The sequence below is a fragment of the Bombus fervidus genome, chromosome 10, assembly GCF_041682495.2.
Source record: "Bombus fervidus isolate BK054 chromosome 10, iyBomFerv1, whole genome shotgun sequence".
Taxonomy (NCBI): domain Eukaryota; kingdom Metazoa; phylum Arthropoda; class Insecta; order Hymenoptera; family Apidae; genus Bombus; species Bombus fervidus.
The window spans coordinates 2,264,607-2,290,624 of NC_091526.1; the positions used below are offsets into that span (position 1 = coordinate 2,264,607).

General features: G+C 37.1%; 1 protein-coding gene and 1 long non-coding RNA gene across 2 annotated transcripts in view; one reads left to right on the top strand and one right to left on the bottom strand.

Annotated features, from left to right (window-relative positions):
• The window catches only part of LOC139991573 (uncharacterized), a 331,311-nt gene that overhangs the window by 34,680 nt on the left and 270,613 nt on the right, over positions 1–26,018 (bottom strand). The gene's annotated exons all lie outside the window — the stretch shown is intronic.
• On the top strand, positions 366–2,008 carry LOC139991287 (uncharacterized). The gene is made up of 4 exons (XR_011800779.1): positions 366–551; positions 1,055–1,340; positions 1,463–1,682; positions 1,788–2,008. It is a non-coding gene; the product is annotated as an uncharacterized lncRNA (long non-coding RNA).

Below are 26,018 nucleotides of genomic sequence, written 5' to 3' on the forward strand. Positions count from 1 at the left end.
TATGCACGAATATAATAATAGAAATAGAACGAAATGGACTAATTTAATAAAATAATATAAAACAGAAATTGTTGCCCATCTATTATCACCTTATGAAACGAAAGAAACTTTTCGGACAACTAATACATTATCTCATTCACCAATTATAATTAAACGAAGTTCGCTGTATCTTGAATTCATGCAATACATATATAATATTTGTGCAACGATCCGTGAATAATTCAATACTTAAAATATGTCTAGACGTATGAAGTACTGAGGAATTACATGTGAATATATACATCTGTCGTGGCAGCTTCTGAACAATTCCGTATACTTAATAGTATTTATGTCAGTTGAAAGCTAAGAACCAGAAAAGAAATTCAGATAAGTATTTTCTGCCTATGAAAAATAGACTTAAAAGGAATGGACGCAATACTTTGTGGTCTTTTTGACTTATCTCTTGCAGGTGATATAATTAGGTGATATAATTAGTGTTAAACAGTTATCTACTTCAACATTATGGAGATGGAAACCTATATTGTGAAAATTATGAGATGATTATTTTTTGTGTAAGTATACGTCAAATACACGATACAAGTAAATTGTTTTAATTCAACCATCATCAGGTTTTGTTTATTACGAGGAAATATGCCAGCAGCAAATAACCTCAGATTGTTTGTCTTTAAAGCTATATACGCAAATTATGAAAGCGTTGGTAACTTTCCCTTATACATTATATGAAGGATGTTGCTTTACGTTATTTGATCTAAAACTGTTGATTTATGTAAAATATAATGATAGCTTTTAGAACATTCAATTTAAATGAATGTTATGAATAAATGTTTTCAGACCAAGACAGTTTATTTGATAATTTGTTTAGAAAATTTCATTATCGCTAGAAAATCATATTATGTGCATTACTTTGCGTTCTCTTGTTAAAGATAACTTGTCTTCTGTTTTGCGATATTACTATGTAATAATTTCGTTAAATGATACATTTTGACCTGGAACTTGCACCAATTTTAATCTTTGTTGGGTGGATTCTTGACATTTATAAATATATGTTTTACAGATGCAGAAATTTCATGAGAAAGGAGCAGATTTATTTATGTATGTGCACAATGATTGTACATACAATATTGATTATCGAAACAACTGCTTATATTGTTGTAACAGTTGCAATCTACCAAAGTATATAGCTGCTTTATATATGGAGATATGGTGACAATATTAACATAATTATTGAACATAATTACTGTGGATAAAGATATCTTACATCATACATGGTATTTAATGATATAAAAAGTGGGATCCACATTAATGCCATTGAAACACATATTTGATGATGTTTGTGGAAAGTATGTTTATGCTTACACATTTTACATATTTCCATATACATTTTACACATATTCCTATATATACATATATATATTATATATACATATATACATATATATATTATACAAATATTTATTTATAGATTTCCAGAGGTTGCAGCTTAATGTCTTTTTAACAACTTAAAATCAGTATTACTAGGAAAATAAGCTGGTGTAACAAGCCATAAATTGTGCAATTGTTGGATATTTTGTACAAGCGGTTACAAACGAACCAGTCTCTAGAAAATATAAAAATACATTATACAGGTTAGTAATGCAATAATATTGTCGACTGATATTTTATTAAAAGGTTTTTATCCAAAGGTAAGGAATTGTTCCTTGATGGCATGTAGCATATGACATAATACTACTCCTAATATTGTTGTGCGTACAACAATGTTTTCGCTTCCACCTGAGACGAAATTTCAGGGAGGATTATTAATTATAGAAAAAGAGGCAAATATTGTATAAAACAATTTTTCTAATATTCAAAATTAATGTTTCAAAACCAAAGTCGAGTTCAATACCAAACCAACTGCCATTAAAGGAAGAAACCTGCTATGTGCGCGTGAGTGATTTACACACGCTCCTTAGTATGAAGAAAGACTAAGGAAATGAAAACTTCTATTACTGAAAACAAAAATTTGGGTTACTAGAAACAATTAGTTCATATTTTCGTTACATTTGCTTATTAATCAAAATAATTAAATTAAATCTTTGCTGATATTTATTCGGAAATGATGACTAATGCTAGAGAGAAAATTTCCTCTCTGCTATTATTATCAAATGTCGCTAGCCATCTATGAACAGCTGATAGAAGTATAATTAAGCGAGAATAATGGGCGGTTTGGTTGTCGCCAAATCCACGATATCAATTATTAAAAAAGAAAATATGAAGCTATATGTGAGATCAGAATCGGGTGTGCTTGTTTGTTCCGAGACTTTAGAAACACGTAGAGGTATGAAATCGTCGGGTGAAAACACGAGGCTCGCTTTCTCGGCGATCATGTTTCCTTTATTTAGACATCAGATTTGAGGTCCTTGGTCCTTAAACTACTTAAGTGCTGCGTACTGTCCGCAAAAGATGCCAAATCGCTCAAAATAGAAATACGTTTGATTTTTTGTGACAAACTGTCAAGTTTCTTTCACCTCACTTTTTTTAAATTTCTCAGTTTCAGTCCGCAAAGGCTTCTCCCTGCATTAAGCTAGAGTACGTCAGTATGCAAATGTCAATCTTCGTAATCAGCATCAATATCTTGTGAAGGACTTTTTTTACTTTCGTTGCACAAATGCTTTATTTCCGCCTTTTATTAAATTAATCACTTTTGTCACTATTTTTATTGTTGTATTATTGTTGTATATTATTGTATTAGTATTGTTGTATGTTAGAATTTAATCTAGAAGTTAAGGTTAATAACCTGTGGAAGACACAATGTTTATGTTGAAATAATATTCAGTGATGTTTATTAAACAGAAACTACAGAACCTGATGTATACAAGTATGTGATATAACAACCTGTGCAAGAATTATTGATTGTTGGCCAGTTACTTTCAGACTAGACTAGATAATAACCCATAATCCCTTAAATACTTTTGAAATCCACTCTCTATACCTGAGTATGACCTGTGTGGGTGTCTGTGTATGGGTACTTATCCCTAAGCGTGAAATATCGTTGTATTCCAACATTGTATTTAATATTAACGTTTTCCCACATAACGCTTGCCACTACCTTGCCTGTCTCGCTGTTGATACATTCGGATAGATTGCAGATTATAAGCCACAAAAAATGAAAAACAGCAATGAAATGATAATGATAAGTCGATATGGAGGGAATCGATGTCTTAATTTTATTAAAAGTTGGAACAAGGTATTAGTATTTCCTTTGTAACATAAAGCTTTCCGTACGGAAAAAAATAATTTTTCTCGTCATTATAATAGGCATTATATGAGGGTTTAAATACATTAAAAATAAGATAAATATGCGAGATAAGCCACAGGATAGTGATTCTGATGATAGTGATGATACGCATTAAAAACAAAGTCTTTTTGTCTCAGATTCAGTTGCGTTAGATATCGCATGTGGAAAAAAAGAGTTTCTTTTCTTAGTTATTTGCTCTTTATTTAGTTGTATTATTAGTATATATTGTTCGCTTTCTACTTCGATATCGTATTCTTTACTTATGTTTTGTATGGTTTCTTTTCTGATGTAAGTATGTGTGTTTTGTATATCTGTAACAGATAATGTGTTTAAAAGTTCTTCACAGCTATATTGCATATTAGTTCTTACTTTCATGACAGTAGACAATATAATTAATTGTTAAGTTCATTGTTAAAGACTATTTCTGAGCAGACCAATAAACGTCGATCAACAAAAAAACTTTTTCAACATCTGTATTTGTTTCAAAAAGGCTCGTTAAAAATTCGATAATTATTTTTGTATCTTTTAAAGGAATAGATTGACTTTCAAAATACTAACATACAATTGATAATGATATTCTACTGATAATTCTAATAATAATTTTTCCCAAGTAGTACTAAATGCAGGACATAATCAGTACGTAACCACTTTGCAGTACAATTGTCGAGAAAGCAGTACTGTACTGCAAAATGGAGTACGGATGGTTACCTTGTTTAAAGGGAATAGTTCATGCTAAAAAAGCAAAACCTTGTCAATTGATTTAAAATGTGATTTTGAACAAATGGTGTCAAGTTTAACATTTGAATATTATACGTTTATATGTATGTATTGTTATACATGACTGCGCAAGGATCGCGCGCAGGTTCCATGTATTTAGAATTGTAGCCAATCAACAAGCAGTACTAACGCTATAATAACAGAAGACCGGTATCGTACATTCGTCCTTTCGATTCGGATGTGGTAAGGTGTGCATCGTGTAGAAGATATAATTTCGTACCTGCTACGCGTATATCAGTTAGTAATAAGTACTAAGTGAAGAATTACGCGGTTAATTTGTTAAATTTTCGTTGAGCACAAATACGAAAAGATGCAGAAATCGTTCGTTGCTTTATTTAAGGTAAATATTTTATATATGTTTATGCAACTAAGGATTGTTCTTGTTTAAGTTATTCTAATTTGGATTATGTGATTTAACCTATACTATCACACTGTATCAAAGATATAAATAGTAATATGTAGATTATACATATAGATTTAAACGTGTAATAAAAATATACTCGCGTGTAATTAGGTAATTAAAGAATACGGAATTTACGTTCTTACTTTAATTACGTTTCTCGATAACTGCATAAGTTAATGGATCTGTACATTTTTATCTGTGTAATATTAACCCCCTCGTCTACACACTGGGTCGTTTTCCAGTAATTTTAAGTGATTCTTCATTTTATCCATATTTTTATGCAAATTTTGCTTTGCTTAAGGAAATGAAAGTAGCAGCACGTAACGATAAAAACCATTAGATAATATTCTAGAAATTTTGAAAATGAATGTTTCAAAAATTTTTGAGGATTTTTTTAAAAGAAAATATCTAAACAAAATCTGCATGGCCTCGAAAGACCCAGCATGCAAACAACGCCAGTAAGAATAAGGCTGCAGATGAGAGGTTAATACACAATTTGTTAGAAATATGTACAAAAATGAAAATTAACAAAATTAAGTATCAAAATATGTGTTTGTGACTATTGTATATGGGTCCGCACGATTATCGCTAACGATTAACTTTTCATAATTCAGTTTGTGATGCAATATAGGAAATTTTGTTAATTTCTATCTTTATCAATACAAAGCAATATATTTCAAAAGTTTATTTTTAAATATATGCAAAATATTTTCTTTCTTCTTTTTTATTAAAAGTTATAGACTTTTTACCATATTTCACTATCCTGCTTTTACATACATTTACATACATTTATTACTTAATATAAAAAATGAATATATTAGTACAACTCGCAACACGCTAAAATCTCAATATTAATATTACATTAGTATTTCTGCTAATTTCAAATATATTCAAGTAACTTCTAATCCCACAAATCAGTACCATTAGATCTTAAATGCATATGAAAATTGCATAAATTGCGTATATGTATGTACATATGTATATATTTATATGTTTTTTTCACGTATACGTGTTCCTCTAAAGTATTATAAGTGTAAAATTGCAGTATCAACTTGCGTATGTTACAGAATAAGTAAACGAATACACGAATACATTTTTAAATCCATTTTAGCAGCACTTCATGTCCTTATTGTTCATATATTACGATTACACATGAAATAACAGACACAAAACCTCTAATTTCGATACACGTTATGAACATATGTTAAGAACACAGTCTTTCAATGCCTTAATACATGTTAAATATCATCTTTACATGCTAAAAATCATTTGTCTCAAGACCTTGTCGTGCCTTTTTTTAGTCATACCTTGTAAAATAGTGTCTACTTTCGTCAAATTTACAAGCTTTCGAGTTGTCAACAGTTGTACTATGAAGCGAAATTATATTTTAGTCATTTCAATATATTTGGTGTGCTGATGGATTATTTTCCTTAAATTTATAAACAGTTAAATTATAAACAGTAAGGGTAAAAATATTACAATATTACAATATCAAACTATAAAAATGTTTTTTTCTATATAAATTGGACTGCTTTAAAGTTATCTTTTTCTATATACTCTGAAGCATTGATTAGATAAAGCATCAATAGAAGTAGAAATCCGTAGAAAAAAATCAATTGGAAAGTTTTAGCAAGTGAAACAAGATAGATTATGAGAATATTTTGTGGAATCTCGAATAAGCTATAAGTTATAAGTTCATTTGTAACTTGTAAATAGAGTATACTATAAAGATAGTACCATTTTTCATTTTAGTGCTATTAGTTATTTGTTTTTATTAAAATTTTCTTATTTATAAATGAAATTCAAAGAAATAACAACACAGTATTTTAACATTTGAAAAATATATTGCAACATTTTAACTTAATTGCGCGTATTACATACATATATAATTCAATGTTGTACTCTTACAAAATAATCATGCTGTAATTTTGATATTTTCATTTAATTTATCTAATTTGTTATAATTTCTTAGGGCTTCCAAAGTTTTTGGGTCTCCAGAAACGTGCGGATTTGAAGCGAGTCAATTAAACCTATTCCTCTGTAAGGCATATCGTTATATACCTACTTTTATGCTGAAATGGTGAGTCCCTTTTATATATTAAGATACTGCGCGCATTTACAAACGATTTACAAGTTGCTGTGATATTGCGTGATACGGTAATTGCCGTATTAAAAAGATAGTTAGAACGATTAGGGCGAGATCTGTATTGATACGCGCCGTGTGCTTGTAGGAAAGCCCGCTGTGAATTTGTCGCGGGTAGCAACTGGACACCGATTTAATATTATTAGTATCACACATCACGACCTTGCGTTCGGAGGTTGATCGCGCCGTTACGTTTAGCGCATGTTTATGTTTTTTTTCCTGGACATCGCCGCTACGAAGGAAATAGAATTTAGTGAAGTAAAAGATAAAAAAGTCAATATTATTGTGCCCTTGAATATGAATGTTGTTTGAACTACAAGGTCCAAAAATAAAAAGCTATAAGTAGATTTTTATTACTGTCTCTTGTAACTTTCAGTTAGAGTTACATACCAAGGTTAATCTTTTTTGTAATGTCCTTTTTTGTAAGTATATCAACACGCTTGCTATCACCTTCATGCTCAAACAGAGAAAGTTAAGTAAAGCTTTGCAAATATCTCGACATCGCTCTTAAGAATATCAAAGAAATTAGTAATGTTAAATAAAGAAAATATTTTGTTTTATAAACAAATGATTTTATTTTTCTGGTACATGAAATAATTCACGGCATGATCCTTATTAAATCGTTGAATTACGATTGCTACGTTCATGGAATGCCAAGTGGAAACTGTAGTTATAATTATAATATAAAATTGGAATGTCGTGTCGAATGCGACCGATGAGCAATATTCAGGAATACAGCGATTTCCAAAAATATTCGGACCTAACGCACATTTCATTTCGACACTTTATATTTTTATTAATTCTGCAGAAAATAAATAAGTGTGTCTTTCAGCCAAAAGATTTTTATTATATATATGTATTTGATAATTAATCTAATGAAGTTGATCTTGAGAGCCCTATATAGAATAGATAAACCCAGGTCATTACTAGAGAGTTTCGTGCGTAAAGCTCCAACCTTTTTTTTTTTTTCTTCACGTGGAGAAATCCTCATGGACGCTCCGCCACTGCGAGCGGCAGCAGAGCAGTGTCGGACTCATACCGACTAAAACTCCACGATGGTCTGCCTACACGTATTATAGGAATGCTCCGTGATCCCGTTCTTTGCGAATTGCTTCCATGGCTTCTTCCGCGTCAGCGTCCTTGCTCGCGAGCTTGGGGTCAGGAGTTCCCTGCAGCGGCGAGCCTTCTTTGTTGTCACTTACGACCGCGGATCCGCGGGTGGTTCCTCTTGTTTTCCTCTTCGGGGGAGGGGGGCGGGGTGAGCGCGCAGGCTGGTCCCCCCATCCTGTGTGTCGATGGTGCCGCGAGCGCCTCGCATTTCGGGTTCGCGGCCGTGCATCCTTTGGCTTGGTGTCCTAGGCCTCCGCATCTGTAACATAGGTGCTCCCTGTCCTCCTTAGAAATACATGTTCTCCCTATGTGTCCCGTCTCCAGGCATATGTAACATTTCAAGAGTCTTCGCTCGCTGGCTTCGACCTTCGCTGTCGACCATTCTATGGCGACCTTGCCAGTGTGGGCCAGTTTCCTCACTGCCCCGGCCGGGCCTCATATCCACACGGATCCGAGACAGTTTCGAGCGAAGCGGATCTCTCCCAGTTGGACGTCTTCCGCCTTACAGTCGCCCTCTTTCGCCAGGGTGTTCCTAATTTCTTCCTTTGTGGCCGAGATGTCTATCCTGATCACCCTTCCTTCCGCGACTCGGAAGGGTGTCGCCACGTGGACCTTGCTCGGATCCAGGATCTGTGTCAGCCGCGCTGCGAGCGCGGCGGCCTTCTCCCTCTTCTGGTCCTCGGGGACCTCCAGAACGACTCTTCCGGTTATGGTTTTTCGCATTTTCATGGTTTCGATATCAATCTCTGCCAGAGGGACGTTGTGCTTGGCCGCGACCAACACTTCCGCGTAGGATTTGTCTGATCTATCCTTCAGCGTGATAGTCACTACTGATGTTCGCGGTGTGTGTGGGAGGGGCAACATTATCGCAAAGGCGCCATGGGCTGGATCCATTCTTCTCACCATCTCTGTTGTGCCAGCGGCGATGGACCTCGCCGCTTCTCTCAGTATCTTCACGTGTATGCCTTTAAGGTTGCTCGACGGATCAGTTCCGCTCTTATATCCGCCGTAGTAGATGACCTTTGGCCTCCCGAGCTCTAGCCGAAGAGCTCGGGAGATACGCCGGCCTGTATAGTTCCCGTGTTCGGTGCTGAGCGGAAGAACCCCTCCTTGAGAGGGACCATCTTCCTCGTATGTCTGGTGCTCTCATAGTCTCATCCGCCTTTTTATTCTCCTCCACAGTAGCTTCTTTTCTCCTTGCCATTGGGCGCGCAGAGTGGCCAATTATGTTCGCACTTGTCACTATCCCCCGTTACTACCACTTTTAAATGGCCCATGCGGCGCGCTTTTGGCTCGCGTGCCAATATGGCTGCGTCTGTGTAGTTCCCGGGTAGCCCGTACAGCAGCGCTATTATCTTGCGTCCCAATATGGCTACCTCACTGCCATAACCTCACACGTGCTTATGTTTGTTTACCACGTCTTTTTCACAGTTCAGCTAGTTCTTATACCCACTTTCCCACGCAGGCACTAGCTTTTTTGTCCAATTCTCTAGTTTTCCCGAAGATTTCGACCACACTCACAGCTCCGTCCCAACTCCCTCACTAGCGCGATCTACCCCACCTCTTTCCCCGACCGTAAAGCTCCAACCTAGTTGAGTCTTAAGGTTTGGGTGATGAAGGCTGCTTCTAAGGATCTCTGCTCCTCGCTATTTCGTTAAATTTGGAGCGAACCTAGAATCATTGGCCAGGTTGAACCAGGAGCAATCAAGCGATTAAAAGTCACTCGACTTTCTGAAGATTCAGTTCCTAAGTCGATTCGTAGAGCTAGGTTCGTATCGATTAACAGAAATAATTTTTATTTTTATCTTTTTCTTACGCAGTGTATTCTGCGGTGTAGATTTGATTTGTAGGACTTATGTCTCCATGAAGAAAGAGCTCTTTACACACCGAAATACCAAATCAAAGATACCAATCAAAGATGAGTGTACATAACTAATTGAACTGTTAATTATGGAATTCAGTTTCAAAAATCCCGAATTAAAATCAGACGATTACGAGTATACGCATCGATGGCAGGGTAAATGTTTCTGTTATAAATTTTACGAGAAAAGTAAAACAAAATGAGGTAGAATTGCACTTTTATTCGATGAAAAATTAACAATTCATTGTTGAAAGAGGTATTGCTATTAAAAACTTAAAAATTGCCAAAAAATAATAAAATTCATAAAGAAAAGTTCAAAAAAGAATTTTTAAGAAGCTCAGTTGATTTCAATGTGGTATTTTTCAAAGCAAGGTACCACACAAAGTGGAGTTTCGCAGTGTAGTTGGTATAAAGTTGAGGAAATGAAGATAATAGCCAATTCGACAGTAAAAATATAGTTTCCCTTATTTAGAAATAAATAATGTATATTTTACTCTTTTTCATAGGCTTCTCTATTGCACATTTTCCACATACATATTTTTTACATTTACAACAGATTTTGTTAATCTTATTGTTTTTGCTATCGCAAAGATATTTCTTATCTGGTATGTTCTTCATTCTTGTAAACCTGTACTTGTATTTGTGACTGGCTTTTCTGTATCTTCTTTGCCTAACTCTTTTTGATATTCGGTAGCAAGTTCTTCTCCCAATCGAAGTAAAAATTTTTATCTCGGAATTCCTTCTCCCGTGGTTTCTTTATATAAAATTCATGCATTTATCTCGATTAAGCGTAAGCCACACCTACACAGAATTTGGTACTCTTATATAATCCAATTGTTTTCGGTATACAGGCATCATTTTGTTTTCTACGATGTATTATGCATTGAATTAAGAATCAGTACTTTTTTATTTGATTCAGTTTTGTAAATTGTCAGAGTAGAATTATTTGAACGATATAATTTTGTCGACAAGCGTGTCATATCGTCGTTTGACTGTTTTATTAATATTGGTAGCTCTTTATTTATTTAGTAGCTATTTATATGTTTATGCTAATTTCAGAGCGATATACTCCCCAAGCGGAACTGAAGGTTCTCTTCTTTTCCCAAATATGGAAAGCAGTTTATAATATATTTGCTATTTACATCGGACGCTAATCAGAATTTGATACAAATTTGTCCAGTTTATTGATCATGTACTGAGTAGATGATTTTGTTGGAAACAATTGTTCGTCGATAATAATATATGGAATTTACAATTAACTTTAGAAATCACAGCAAATTTATCGGTTTGTAAGAAATAGCATTTCTGTTATCAAACAGAATAAACCTTATAATTTCTGTAAAGTTATCTTTGGTCATAGTGGTTAAGAAAAATGCCGGATCCTATTTTTTGTTCCGTAAAAGTAATACGTCTACATTGTTAGCCACATATTCACTACGTGCATACAGTTTCAGAATCGAATTTTCGAGGAACTGCTATTACAAAAAAGATACAAATCGTTCGATCGGTTAGATAACCGGTCGCAGTAGGCGAGAAGAGGCTACATATTCTTCTTGATCGATGGCGGTAGGTTTAGTGTTAATAATTCCTTAACGATACAAATATATATTTCAGGAATATATAAGATTTTACATTTTTCTAAAATATTTTATAAAACAGTTTGAATTTTAGCAACTTGATCTGTTGGCTTTATATAATCAAAACGTTCATTGTCTTCGAAATTAAGAAATTTACATATAAATAAAAATCTACTTGAAAATATTACTTTACTAAAGAAAGAAGTACTTACTCCTCTTCTAGATATACTTTCTAGAATACTTTGTAGAATACTTTCACTTGTAGAAAAATGCATCTATAAAGTTGCTTTTCTGACAATACCTTGTAAAGTGCGATAAAACATCTTATCTCATTACTATTTATTTGGTACCATTTTCTCATTCTTGATCGCGGTTCCAAATTCGGCTGGCATTGTATGAATTGTTGAGTGTATAAATTCGTCTGTTCAACTATAATGTTTATCAGTCCATTATCTAAATATATTTCCATATATAATAAACACTTATGTCTGGATATTCTACGTATATTGAACTGATGGCCAGGTTTGGCAGAGAATTCAAAAGGTTCTCTGTTACTCCCTCTAATATTCCACTCAATATTTATATTTTGATTTTCCGTATCACTTTCAATGTTCTCAGAGACACTATCATCAGATTTTGTACCTTCGGAGTCACTATCATCAGACTCGATTTCTTCATTACTAGACTCATCAGAGGACGATGACAGTATTTGCAAACGGTTTTGTTTCCTAGTAGATAAAATGTCACTGCCGTATTCATTCATTTTGGGGATAAAATGAACTAAAAAGGAGAAAATTATTTTTTACAAACTTTTTGCACAATTTGTAACGTTTACGCATTTGAAATTCTATCATTGTGCTATACTGTACTTGATAAGATCAGCTCACAAGGACTTATAAAACATGAGAAAATCCGCCGACACAATGCAATTGAGCTTACACAAAACTCCCCTTGCACAGGTAGAAAACTTTTTTTTTATACGTGGGGAAATCCACAAGGACGCTCCGCCGCTTGGAAGCGGCGGGGTAGTGTCGAACTATACCGACTAAAACTCCACGACGGACTGCCCGATGCTCAACTGGGATGTCCGGGATCCATTTTGACACACGACCGTCGCATTTCTGTGTCTTCTCCTATCTAAGGGAGTCGTTCCTTGATTAGTTTGGGCATTGGGAGGGACCACCCTTCTCAACGCTATACACTGAGCAGTCGTGCAACTCTGAAGAGGTCCAGGCCCTCCTCGGCGCGTCGGCCTCTATGACCATATAGACAGGTAGATGTCTATAGCCCATTTCATCGATTTATTAGGATTCTACGTGATAAACGATATTCTGCCTTTAAATGTCACCACAGATTCATTAAAAACAATTGCCTTATCTGGTACGAAAGATTGTCTAAATTTAGAATCTACATATTCCACATAATCGCTAGCCTTTTGAATACGAGTTCTAATCGTGCCATCGCTTCGCGCAAGTTTCTTCAAAAGAAGCATCCAAAAAATTTGTGGAAATCTGTTCCTACTGAATTTTTCGAGAAAGAAACAAATTTTACTATTGGTAACAATAAATGGCGATGCAATTTTATTGTCTTTTTTTATACGCGAGGAAATCCTCATAGATATCACCCGCTTGGACGCGGCGGGGTAGTGTCGAACTATACCGACTAAAACTCCACGACGGACTGCCCGATGCTCAACTGGGATGTCCGGGATCCATTTTGACACACGACCGTCGCATTTCTGTGTCTTCTCCTATCTGAGGGAGTCGTTCCTTGATTAGTTTGGGCATTGGGAGGGACCACCCTTCTCAACGCTATACACTGAGCAGTCGTGCAAGTCTGAAGAGGTCCAGGCCCTCCTCGGCGCGTCGGCCTCTATGACCATATAGACAGGTAGATGTCTATAGCCCATTTCATCGATTTATTAGGATTCTACGTGATAAACGATATTCTGCCTTTAAATGTCACCACAGATTCAGTAAAAACAATTGCCTTATTTGGTACGAAAGATTGTCTAAATTTAGAATCTACATATTCCACATAATCGCTAGCCTTTTGAATACGAGTTCTAATCGTGCCATCGCTTCGCGCAAGTTTCTTCAAAAGAAGCATCCAAAAAATTTGTGGAAATCTGTTCCTACTGAATTTTTCGAGAAAGAAACAAATTATACTATTGGTAACAATAAATGGCGATGCAATTTTATTCTCTTTTTTTATACGCCAGGAAATCCTCATGGACATCACCCGCTTGGAAGCGGCGGGGTAGTGTCGAACTATACCGACTAAAACTCCACGACGGACTGCCCGATGCTCAACTGGGATGTCCGGGATCCATTTTGACACACGACCGTCGCATTTCTGTGTCTTCTCCTATCTGAGGGAGTCGTTCCTTGATTAGTTTGGGCATTGGGAGGGACCACCCTTCTCAACGCTATACACTGAGCAGTCGTGCAACTCTGAAGAGGTCCAGGCCCTCCTCGGCGCGTCGGCCTCTATGACCATATAGACAGGTAGATGTCTATAGCCCATTTCATCGATTTATTAGGATTCTACGTGATAAACGATATTCTGCCTTTAAATGTCACCACAGATTCATTAAAAACAATTGCCTTATCTGGTACGAAAGATTGTCTAAATTTAGAATCTACATATTCCACATAATCGCTAGCCTTTTGAATACGAGTTCTAATCGTGCCATCGCTTCGCGCAAGTTTCTTCAAAAGAAGCATCCAAAAAATTTGTGGAAATCTGTTCCTACTGAATTTTTCGAGAAAGAAACAAATTTTACTATTGGTAACAATAAATGGCGATGCAATTTTATTGTCTTTTTTTATACGCGAGGAAATCCTCATGGATATCACCCGCTTGGAAGCGGCGGGGTAGTGTCGAACTATACCGACTAAAACTCCACGACGGACTGCCCGATGCTCAACTGGGATGTCCGGGATCCATTTTGACACACGACCGTCGCATTTCTGTGTCTTCTCCTATCTGAGGGAGTCGTTCCTTGATTAGTTTGGGCATTGGGAGGGAGCACCCTTCTCAACGCTATACACTGAGCAGTCGTGCAACTCTGAAGAGGTCCAGGCCCTCCTCGGCGCGTCGGCCTCTATGACCATATAGACAGGTAGATGTCTATAGCCCATTTCATCGATTTATTAGGATTCTACGTGATAAACGATATTCTGCCTTTAAATGTCACCACAGATTCAGTTAAAACAATTGCCTTATTTGGTACGAAAGATTGTCTAAATTTAGAATCTACATATTCCACATAATCGCTAGCCTTTTGAATACGAGTTCTAATCGTGCCATCGCTTCGCGCAAGTTTCTTCAAAAGAAGCATCCAAAAAATTTGTGGAAATCTGTTCCTACTGAATTTTTCGAGAAAGAAACAAATTATACTATTGGTAACAATAAATGGCGATGCAATTTTATTCTCTTTTTTTATACGCCAGGAAATCCTCATGGACATCACCCGCTTGGAAGCGGCGGGGTAGTGTCGAACTATACCGACTAAAACTCCACGACGGACTGCCCGATGCTCAACTGGGATGTCCGGGATCCATTTTGACACACGACCGTCGCATTTCTGTGTCTTCTCCTATCTGAGGGAGTCGTTCCTTGATTAGTTTGGGCATTGGGAGGGACCACCCTTCTCAACGCTATACACTGAGCAGTCGTGCAACTCTGAAGAGGTCCAGGCCCTCCTCGGCGCGTCGGCCTCTATGACCATATAGACAGGTAGATGTCTATAGCCCATTTCATCGATTTATTAGGATTCTACGTGATAAACGATATTCTGCCTTTAAATGTCACCACAGATTCATTAAAAACAATTGCCTTATCTGGTACGAAAGATTGTCTAAATTTAGAATCTACATATTCCACATAATCGCTAGCCTTTTGAATACGAGTTCTAATCGTGCCATCGCTTCGCGCAAGTTTCTTCAAAAGAAGCATCCAAAAAATTTGTGGAAATCTGTTCCTACTGAATTTTTCGAGAAAGAAACAAATTTTACTATTGGTAACAATAAATGGCGATGCAATTTTATTGTCTTTTTTTATACGCGAGGAAATCCTCATGGATATCACCCGCTTGGAAGCGGCGGGGTAGTGTCGAACTATACCGACTAAAACTCCACGACGGACTGCCCGATGCTCAACTGGGATGTTCGGGATACATTTTGACTTACGACCGGCGCATTTCTGTGTCTTCTCCTATCTGAGGGAGTCGTTCCTTGATTAGTTTGGGCATTGGGAGGGACCACCCTCCTCATCGCTGTCTCCTGGGCCGTCTTGCAAGTTTGAAGAGGTCCAGGTCCTCCTCGGCGCGTCAGCCTCTATGACCATATAGACAGGTAGATGTCTATAGCCCATTTCATCGATTTATTAGGATTCTACGTGATAAACGATATTCTGCCTTTAAATGTCACCACAGATTCATTAAAAACAATTGCCTTATCTGGTACGAAAGATTGTCTAAATTTAGAATCTACATATTCCACATAATCGCTAGCCTTTTGAATACGAGTTCTAATCGTGCCATCGCTTCGCGCAAGTTTCTTCAAAAGAAGCATCCAAAAAATTTGTGGAAATCTGTTCCTACTGAATTTTTCGAGAAAGAAACAAATTTTACTATTGGTAACAATAAATGACGATGCAATTTTATTCTCTTTTTTTATACGCGGGAAAATCCTCATGGACATCACCCGCTTGGAAGCGGCGGGGTAGTATCGAATTATACCGACTAAATCTCCACGACGGACTGCCCGATACTCAACTGGGATGTCCGGGATCCATTTTGACATACTGCCGGCGTATTTCTGTGTCTTCTCCTATCTGAGGGAGTCGTTCCTTGATTACTCAGCATTGCTTTACAACTGTTGAGGGGTCTTATCTTTCGCTGATTGTTGGTCGTAGAATACGACTTGGGGTCTCGCACACCGGGGAAAATTCTATCGTGTACTGGGCCGTATCCTCGCCCTCACTCCAGTGCTGACAGGTGCTTGTCACCTTTCTTCCACTTCTCAGTTTTCAGATATTCCCGGAATACTCCTGCGAGCACCTGCGTTATTCGGAAGGACAGTGGAAGCCCTCTGCGGTCTCTCCAAGTCTCCCAATTTGGCAGGATCGATCTAACGACTCGGTGGCCCCGGATCTGGTCTTCGGTGAGTAGGTCGGAGCGCCACCACTCCCACACTTCTCGTCTAACATTCTCCCGTACGTCTCGGGCCGCCTGCTCGGCGGGGGGAGGCACAGGTAGAAAACTGTTCAGTGTTTAGTAGCTGCGATTATCGAGTTGCGATCAGGGTGGGTCGCAATACCGCAGTCCGATATTTATGTAAATTCGTCATGGCTTCAATGATGACCACAAGAAGAAAACTACTTTGTGCACACTATATAAAGTTCTTCCATAATAATTATTTATATTTTTTTGTTCGTTTTATTTCATCTTGGCTTCCAAATATTCGAAACATCTTAACGTTTACGAATATGTTTCAGTTTTCACTAAAATTGCGATTAAAACAGCAAACTACTTTTTGCGCATGATGAGTACGCTCGTCAAAAGCATTTTTTGTATACATTTAGTTCTAAAGTAATTATCTAATTTATAGGGTAAGTTGCCCTTGCTCCATCATCACATTGAATTCTGTCTTCGCCGTTTCAGAAGGTTGACATCGACGCATCCAGGTTTGATAAGGGCGGGAGGTCCGAACGTGGCACTGGGATTGTGTTCCGCGTCACGTAGAAGTCTTCCTCGTCCGAAAACAAACGGACGCGTTAGGTCTGAAATTTCGGCAAAGGTGTTGGTAGATGAATTCGGCTTGTGTTGTACGTCGAGTCGCCAGTGACATCCGTGGTAGAGTATTTCGGAGTCTGGTTCAATTGGTTTAAAGAGGTATTTGTTTTGTGTAACCATCAGGTATCCGTGGTACTGCAGTAAGTCCATACCGATGACAGGCGAGATGACGTCTGCCAATATAAATTGCCACTGGGACTGCCATTTACGACCCAGATTCAGATATATCGGGATTGGTCCGTACGTACCGATCGTCGTCCCGTTGGCCGCAATTATATAACAATGTTCGTCTCTGGCTCGCGTAGCATACCTGAGTAATTTACTTCGTTTACTACGTTTAGGGCCCGTTGCATACTTGGCGGAAGATGATTTTTCCCGAGTATCAGAACAAGGTTGTCGGAGATCAATGTGCTGGCCAATGATCCGGTTGTAGACTGAGGTCGTGACCCTCCACCACGTGATCGAATCATACACATCTTGACTTTATCAGATTTTTTTTGGCTCATTTTTGGTTCGATATGATTGAAACTATTTCTGCTATCAGTTCGACTATATTTCCGTATACTGTATTTTCTTAGCTGTTTAGCAAAAATTTTCTTTCAATTCATAGAAAAACGTTAACTTTCCAATGGTGCACGTGGAAATTCAAACCGATTAAAATTGCAGAAACTATTACATTTATTTATGACAAAAAATGGTATGCAAATTTTGCCATCATTTTTTAAAAGTTTACAATTACAAAATTGGTTCGTTTCGAGTTGTACATGATAGTGCAATTCTTCAAGAATAGATGAAGCCATCGCTAATTGCTTTATGAATTCCGAAAATTGTAGAAATTAAGACACATAGTGGTACTGTAGTAAGTCGTATGGACATCGGTATGCGATGACAGGCGAGATGACGTCTGCCAATATAAATTGCCATTGGGACTGCCATTTACGACCCAGATTCAGATATATCGGGATTGGTCCGTACGTACCGATCGTCGTCCCGTTGGCCGCAATCATATAACAATGTTCGTCTCTGGCTCGCGTAGCATACCTGGGTAATTTACTTCGCGAGAATGTGCATCGTGCGGCGCTCGTGTCCACGAAGTAAGAACAATTCAAAGAAGAGTCTTTCACGTAAATAAAGCCCCACCAATGGTCGACGTCGTACGTCGTGATCACGGACGACTCTGTCGCGTCTTCCTGGTTCTGGTTTCCGTCGCAGGGGTAATAGCACTTATTCGCGCAGTCACTGAGAGTTCTATGGCAGTAGCATAGGCCAGGCTGCTACAGTCTTTCTCTCGACGTGGACAGGCTGACGCTCAGCTAGGATGTCTGGGACCCATTTTGTGTACAGCACATACACCACTGTCTTCTCCTGTCTGAGGGAGTCATTTCTTGGTTAGTTCGCGCATTGGGAGCGACCAGCCCTCTCAACGCAATGCCCTGGGCCGTCGTGCAAGTCTGAGGCGGTCTATATCCTCCTCGGCGTGTGGGCCTCTATGACCACTTAGGACGGCGTAGGGGCGTCCTTCGGCGCGGAATCCTGCAAGGGTGGGATGTTCTCATCCTCTGCCGCTCTATTCGTTCCTTTACGAACATTGCGCCTTCGCAATATGAGCGTACTGCGAGGAGCTCTTGTCAGCATCGCTTTCACACCTGATGGGGCGTCTAATCTTTCGCTAATTGTTGGTCAGGAGTACGGCTTGTGGCCTCCCACGCCGGACAAAGTTCTATCGTGTGCTGGACCGTGTCCTCGCCCTCATGCCAGTGTTTACAGGCTCTCGTCACCTCTCTTCCGATTTTTCTTCAGGTATTCACCGAATACTCCATGTCCTGCGAGCACCTGCGTCATCCGGGAGGACAGCGCAAGCCGTCCGCGGTCCCTCCAAACCTCCCAATTTAGCAGAATCGTTGTAACGGCCCGGTGGCCACGGACCTGCTTTTCGGTGAGTAGATCGGAGTACCACCACTCCCACATCTCTCGTCCAGCTTCCCTCCGAACGTCTTGGGCCACCAGCCCGGCGAGGGGAGAGTCCCCGCCTGAGCTTCAGCACCTCTGGTCTTCGTACACTCGTCGGAGCGCCAAGGCCTGAAGCTCAAACGGAGGAAAAGCCGCCAGGATAGTCGCCGACGCATATGATATCGTCCGGTATTCTCTTACGATCCTGATAGCGGTCGTCCTATGAAGCCTCTTCAGCAAGAGTAGACTGCGTCGACTTTTTATCAGACCCTCTGCCCACACGTGAGCCCCGTACAGGACCCGAGAACGGACGACTCCCTCATACAGTCGGCGCACTCCGACTTCTACCCCACAGATTGAGATGCAATTGCCATTAATTTATTTCGCCTTTATTTCGTGATAGATTTCTGCTTGGATATTGTAAGTATCATTCTTACTTTTCTTTTACTTACTCAAACCTTACCGAACTACATCAAATTGTTTCGCTATTCTTCATATACACTCAATTTTTTCGGTTGGCACTAGAAGGGCTAGTATGTGCGTGCGTGCGGTATCTGATATCCTAATTGTGTCATTGCGTGGAATTGCTATGTGAAAAATATTCAGTCGAGAAGATTCAATGGAAGAAATCCAGCGAGATCATATTATAGAAGAGTTAGGCTAATATTTTAGAACGATCGATATAAATAAATCCAAAATTAATTCGTTATAGCAACACTCAGTATCAGGCATCTAAAAATAGGTAAAATTTGGAAATTCGTTTTATTACATTTGTCATGTTACATTTTCCTTTTTCGATGATAATATTTAACTTCATTTTCAAATTTAAAAAGATTCCTTTTCATTTACAAACTAGTATCTATCAAGTAAGATGTAGCGTGGGACATTAAAAAAGTTTTAATTGAGATATTGAAGAGATTGTACGCTATGTTATAGACTACGCTATGCATAGCATTCTTTCAGTGTCTTTGAAGAAAATCAGATATGCAGTCACATTTCATGCAGTGCCATATTAACGATACGCGAAGCGAGGTGCAATACGTAAAAATTTGACTTGCGGCTTCGTTGATTCCAAAGAAGAAATGCATTGTGTCAAGTATAATCGAAAATGATTTTGAATTAACCGTAGAAAACAACTTTTTAAAGCACCAGAGGTTTGTTCGCGATGGACGAACAAGTTCCCGCAATGCCTGTATCATTAAAACGCGCTGTTGCCACCGAATAATTGTGAATAAGAATAATTTTGTACAGAACGTAACGATGACAATGTCGTATTAAATTTGTAATTACAGTCAAAAAGTATTTCGCACCTTTTACTACGAAAAAGTAGTAAATGTAGTAGTGTAAAGAATTTACGCAAAGTGTGAATTTAACGCCCTAGTTTGGCGAATATGGATCTTCAGTTCATCATAGTCGTGTATTTGCTATAGTTTGTTATAAACTACCATGACAAAATGAATATCATTAGTCAACCAGAGTCACTGAAAAATTTATATTTCTATATTGCTGCTGCCTAGAGTGAGAAAGTTGATTGTCAATAAGCAATTGCATATAATAAATACATATAGGGGTATATGAACGTCGCTGTGTGATTTTAGTCGCGAAATTTCCATAGTGGAAATTAATAGCAACAACAGATTTCTGCTAAAAACTACTGTTGACTGACGAAAGCATTCTGAATGATCGTCACGGTCCAGTTGCTAAACTTGTTAAAATTGTTAAATGGACATATATTTTCAAGAAATTCAATGTCCCAGTAATAAAAAGTATGTGGTTATGGAATTTCTACGGAAGATTGTCAAATTACTATCTCTATATGTGAAATGAATAGAATATCTTGTAGTGACATTTGAATGTTATTACTTTTATATGTGCCACAGGTTCTTGATTTTATACCTAGCTAACAAACTGCAGAATAATGAATTTTGTTTCTTCCTATAGTATTTTTTACAATTCTCTTGCAACTGAGCTATTAACATATATGTGATAAAAACGAAATAAATCATTTATAGCAACCGATTACGAAACGCTACCAGCGATCAAAGCGTATCTGTATATGGAAAATTTCCTATGTTCGAGTTTTTTTGCTAAAAATATAATTTTTCTAGAAAATACCAGACTGCAAGGATCAAGTTATAGAGTAGTTTCGCGTGATATTTGTGTTCGATTATCAGTGTCGGAAGATATTGTCAAAGAGTACAATAACAAATGATGTCGAATTTCGGCCGGTTTAGCGTGTTGCAAATGGTTTCTGTATCGGTTTCTACGCACTAAACTGTCTTTAGGGAATTTAGCTATGCGAAAATTCTGATGCGAATCCAAATCTCTGACTGAAACTGATGTTGACACGGTTTTAATTGCTGAATCGGAACTCAATTTTTGTGGTTCGGAACTTATGCGAATTGCGTTACATATAAATATAGTAACGCAAATACTGTGACTTGTCACAAAAATTATCATTGAACGTCGATTAAATTCAAAATCTTGTATAGACGTCCAAGAAGAAGATTTGGAGATTTCGTTTGGAGATTATCGTGGAAACTGTACAGCGCAAGGAACGAAGTAAGCTTGATATGATACTTCGAAACGTACGTGTTCACCATAATATTTTCTATCGAATATAACTGGTACGAAACAACAATTTATTAACAATTTATAAAATCGTGTCGTACTTTTTTCTACAAGAGCACCCAAAATTAGATGATGCAGAAATTTCAACCATGATCTTTGCTTCTTTGATAATTTGAAATTGAATATCTCCCATCGAATTACGATCAGAGGCAATTACTTATTGTTTGGACGACCAAAGATGTACGAAGTGGAAGAATGACACTTTGGACAAGTTGTCTCGAATGAATAAAACTAATTTTTCATGGGGATTGTCTATGTTTACCTTATCGCAGATTATCGGGCAAGAAACGAAAATCACGTTTACAATGACTCTAATGTAATAACGGTAAAATTACTACATGGATTAATTGAGAAAAAATCCAAAGTGAAGATAAGAAATCGAAGAACGATATGCAGCCATCAAAAGTACAGTACAAGAGAAAATTAAAATGCTACGATCGAAATTACTAACAGCAACACCCTCTACGGTACGTGAGAAACGATGACGTGGAATATCTTAGGCGTTGAGTTGGACAAATGCTCAATAATGAAATACTTGCAATACTAACAAAATTGAGTAGATATAATGTAGAGATAGCGGACTGATGGTTGATACAACTCTCTGTATAGCGAGGTTTTTTATAGTGTTTTTAGAAATTACCATCGGTCAAGTAACGATCAGCTACCATTGTTTATCTGGTACCATACGTTAGCTGAATTGTAAATTTTGTAGAATTTCAAAAAATGATTACAACGAATTTCAATAAAATTATCAAGATATTCATGAAATCAAAATTCATGAACCTGTACATATCTCATTTGCTTCTTTATTCTTCATTCTTGCACTCGATGCTTTGTAGAAGATGATTGTTAATGAATTTTTAATTACGACGTGGAAGAAGATTTGTAAACAGTTAATAAAATATACCGAACGAAGTAGAAAAAGGGCCATGATGTTTGTAAGAATGCGTATAATGATATTGCGCATACTTCATTATTTTTCAGATAAACACTATACGTCGGACGAAACTCGCTCTGTGTTCACGCTTATAACAGATTAGTTCTAGCGGCAACTCATAAATGACACATAATGTCATGTTTGATTGTAGTAACAAATATACATGTAGCTTATGTTGTTATTTTCCAAAGTTGCTTAAAGTGAACCAGAAATCTCGAAGGTGCGAAAATATTAATCAACTTCAAGAGTCGCAGATAATGTATGAAGCAATTAATCAATTTGAAAAGACAGATTTAGTCCGCCACAGTCCTACGAGATTCAAGAGATCTCGAATTTAAACTATAGAAGATCAGTGCGTAGTTGTGGTCTAGCGTGTCGATTTGAAAGTGGAAAATTCGAGAAACCTGTGTTGCTCTCTCTCTCTCTCTCTCTCTCTCTCTCTCTCTCTCTCCAACAGTAGTCTGTACGTTACCTCGTCCGGAAATCGGATTAACAAAACGTATTCTAAAAGTACCCTAACAAACGATATTAAAGCAGCTTAATGGGCGTTAATTAATCTTGAGCGTAGAGCAGCCATTACAACAGTCGTTACAATTTTACGCATGCCGCGAACATAACATAAGAATTAAGTATTAGAAGGATCGATAATCTTATGCTACTCAGTTCTCAAATTATTCAGCAATGATTGTTGTTTGACAGTTTGACCCTGTACAATTCTGACAGAACTCCGATATCTGTCTTTGTTTCCTAATAACAATAACGGGAAATTTGGCACACACATAAGCCTAAGTCTATTACTACATGTGATTCTATCAAGGTGACGGATGATAATACCGACGTTACGAGCATCAGGTTGGATGCTACTTAAAATACTCTTGATCGACGTTGCGTCAGAGATTGCATCACTCTTACTCAAACCAAAGGATAAGATTTTTTAACGCACTAGCTCTAAGATATCGCATTCCAAATTACTTTCTACACTTTTGTTAATTCTAGCTTGACTACTTTGCCGTTGATATCCATCAAGGTATTGTTTAACAATTCGAAATTCGATTTAACCTCTAGCTGACGTTCCAGTTCCCTAAATTTCGAATAAAACATGTCTCGAACACTGTCAAGCAGCGCTTTGTCTGTACGTACATCAGTCGTTGAAGACGCCGGAGTGCCAGTGGATGTCGAACCATATAAGGAGTCTATCAGATTACCATGAATGGGAGTGTCTATCCAAACAGGAGAATCTCGGGTGTGATACCGTCCCACTGGACGTGCAAGTAATCGGATTAGCTGTTGGTACAAAGCATCCTTTGCAAATCTGTTTCTTTGGAACTGGCATAGTCCCAAGGGAGAAATAACATCTGCTGAATGAATCTGTTAAATTGAATGATTGATAGACATCTGAAGACCCAATGCATTCAAACGAATCGATATATGACACATCAATATAGCTAGTGGCGGTTATAAGAAAAATGTAGAAGAGTGGATTATGTAGAAATAAGCGAAAAAGAGATTATGCCCGAAAGATGCGCGGATCACAAAGTAACGAATACTATGCAACGCAACACAGACTGTATACAGAGGGTGTAAAGACTCATAAACGGACCTAGAAATCAAACAAGACTATCAAGTGTGGTAGTTGTGGTTATTTTCCACTTCCTTTCTTCAAGAAAGTTATTCCATTTCTCGGACAACATCGTCAGACATACAAATTTCTGTACCAGCATTACTATCACCATCCTTAATGAGTTGGCCTTTTAATCGACGGACCATGATCGCTGTACATACGAAATGCTCCATGAAAACTAAGACAGAAACAGAATACAAAACTAAAGTTTGAAGCTAAAACAAAAGCGCGATCACTTATCTAAAGAGTGACATTCAAATAAATACCAAGCGAAAGACGCAAAATATTTTCATCCATTTTTCCATACGTGAATTTTAGTCTAATATGAGTACAGTGCTGGCAGGTTCAGTTACCTTGAGTTTCAAGAAAGCATAAATTTGTTCAATATTGCCGTGTATTTTGGTAGTCAAAGTTTCACCGAGTTTTCTAAACTTTTTGGTAAAAATGTGCAAAAGACCAAATGCAGACGTAATATTAGTGAGATTCTAGATAAACATCTGAATCGAGTGAGCGATGAAATTTCACACAAGTGGTACGTAGTCGGATTTGCCACTAATTTACCACAGCCTTTACAAAAAATTAACGTAGCATTTTTTATTGCTTTAGACATTTCAAATAGAAATAAGCAAATACGATTTTGAGAAGCTTCAGATCTTAAAAATAACAATCTACACGTACGATCACCCAGAATCAAAACAAACAGAACTAGCGCAAAACACGCCTGACTCGCTCAGAAGAAAATTCAGATCCCTTCCTTTGTTTTTTTTTTTTCTTTTTTTTTTTAATTTTTTCGTATACGAAAATTTGTTCCGCCTCTCAAAGACTTTTACTTGGCTAATACAAAATGCACTTTTATACTTTGAACGTGTGGTGGACTTAACGTATTGCTTTAAATGATGAAACGAGATAATACTTGTGATAGTCGGCGATCAAAATAAAATTAGGTTCGCCGATACTAGTTATTTGTAAGCAAAATAAAATATCTGTCATTGATAATGTTTACCAATAACTAAAAAGATTTAGATTATTTATTCATAACATTCGTAACCAACATTTTTAAATTAAAGGTACTACCTCTTATACTATGGCTTTAAAAATTTGTCTTATAATAATTATGATGTCTGGAATTAACTGATTGTTTTAGAAAACTGTGATCCTGTGTACTGGCAATGTCATACCAGTAGTAGTACTATCATTCTATCATGGTATATATACATCGAGTAACGCTAATACCGGTGGCACATCGAATTTTAATTCTTTGCATTCCGAGACTTTTTCTCTCATCGTCTGCCGGCAATACGAACACATTTCTTGCGAAATAATAAAGAACGAAATTATATTCACACATTTTCTTTTACATGGCACGATGTCACTATCATCATCTATACTTGTTTTTTTTTTTTAAGCATATCCGTATAACCATCATCTCCACTGCTTTTTATATTGTAGCTTCTGTTTTTGTTTTACCATTATTTTACAGGCATAATAAAAGAATAAGAAATAAAAGAATAAGAACAAAAAGTGCTATAATTTTCTTATTTTTCGCTAAAAACTTACGATATTTATATACCATATATCATATACTTAAGGTATACATTTTTGCACATTTAAAAAAATGTACATATTTCGCATTTGAAGACAAGCATATTTTGTAGTGTTGCAATTATATGAAAAAAATAAGTTTATTCATACACACAAATTTTATAATACAAAGGTACAAAATTTGTATATTTTATATGTACATTTAGATATGGAAATATATAATATGATAATAAATAAATAAATAATAATAAATTATTTGCTCCAAAACTTCACAACAAGATGGACATTGCTATGAAGTTTTACGATCTGCCTGATAGCCGCACGGTCCATAACGTTTTCTCTTCGGTAGAAAAGACTCCTCCAGATTTTTGTGGAAAATGGTTATGGTA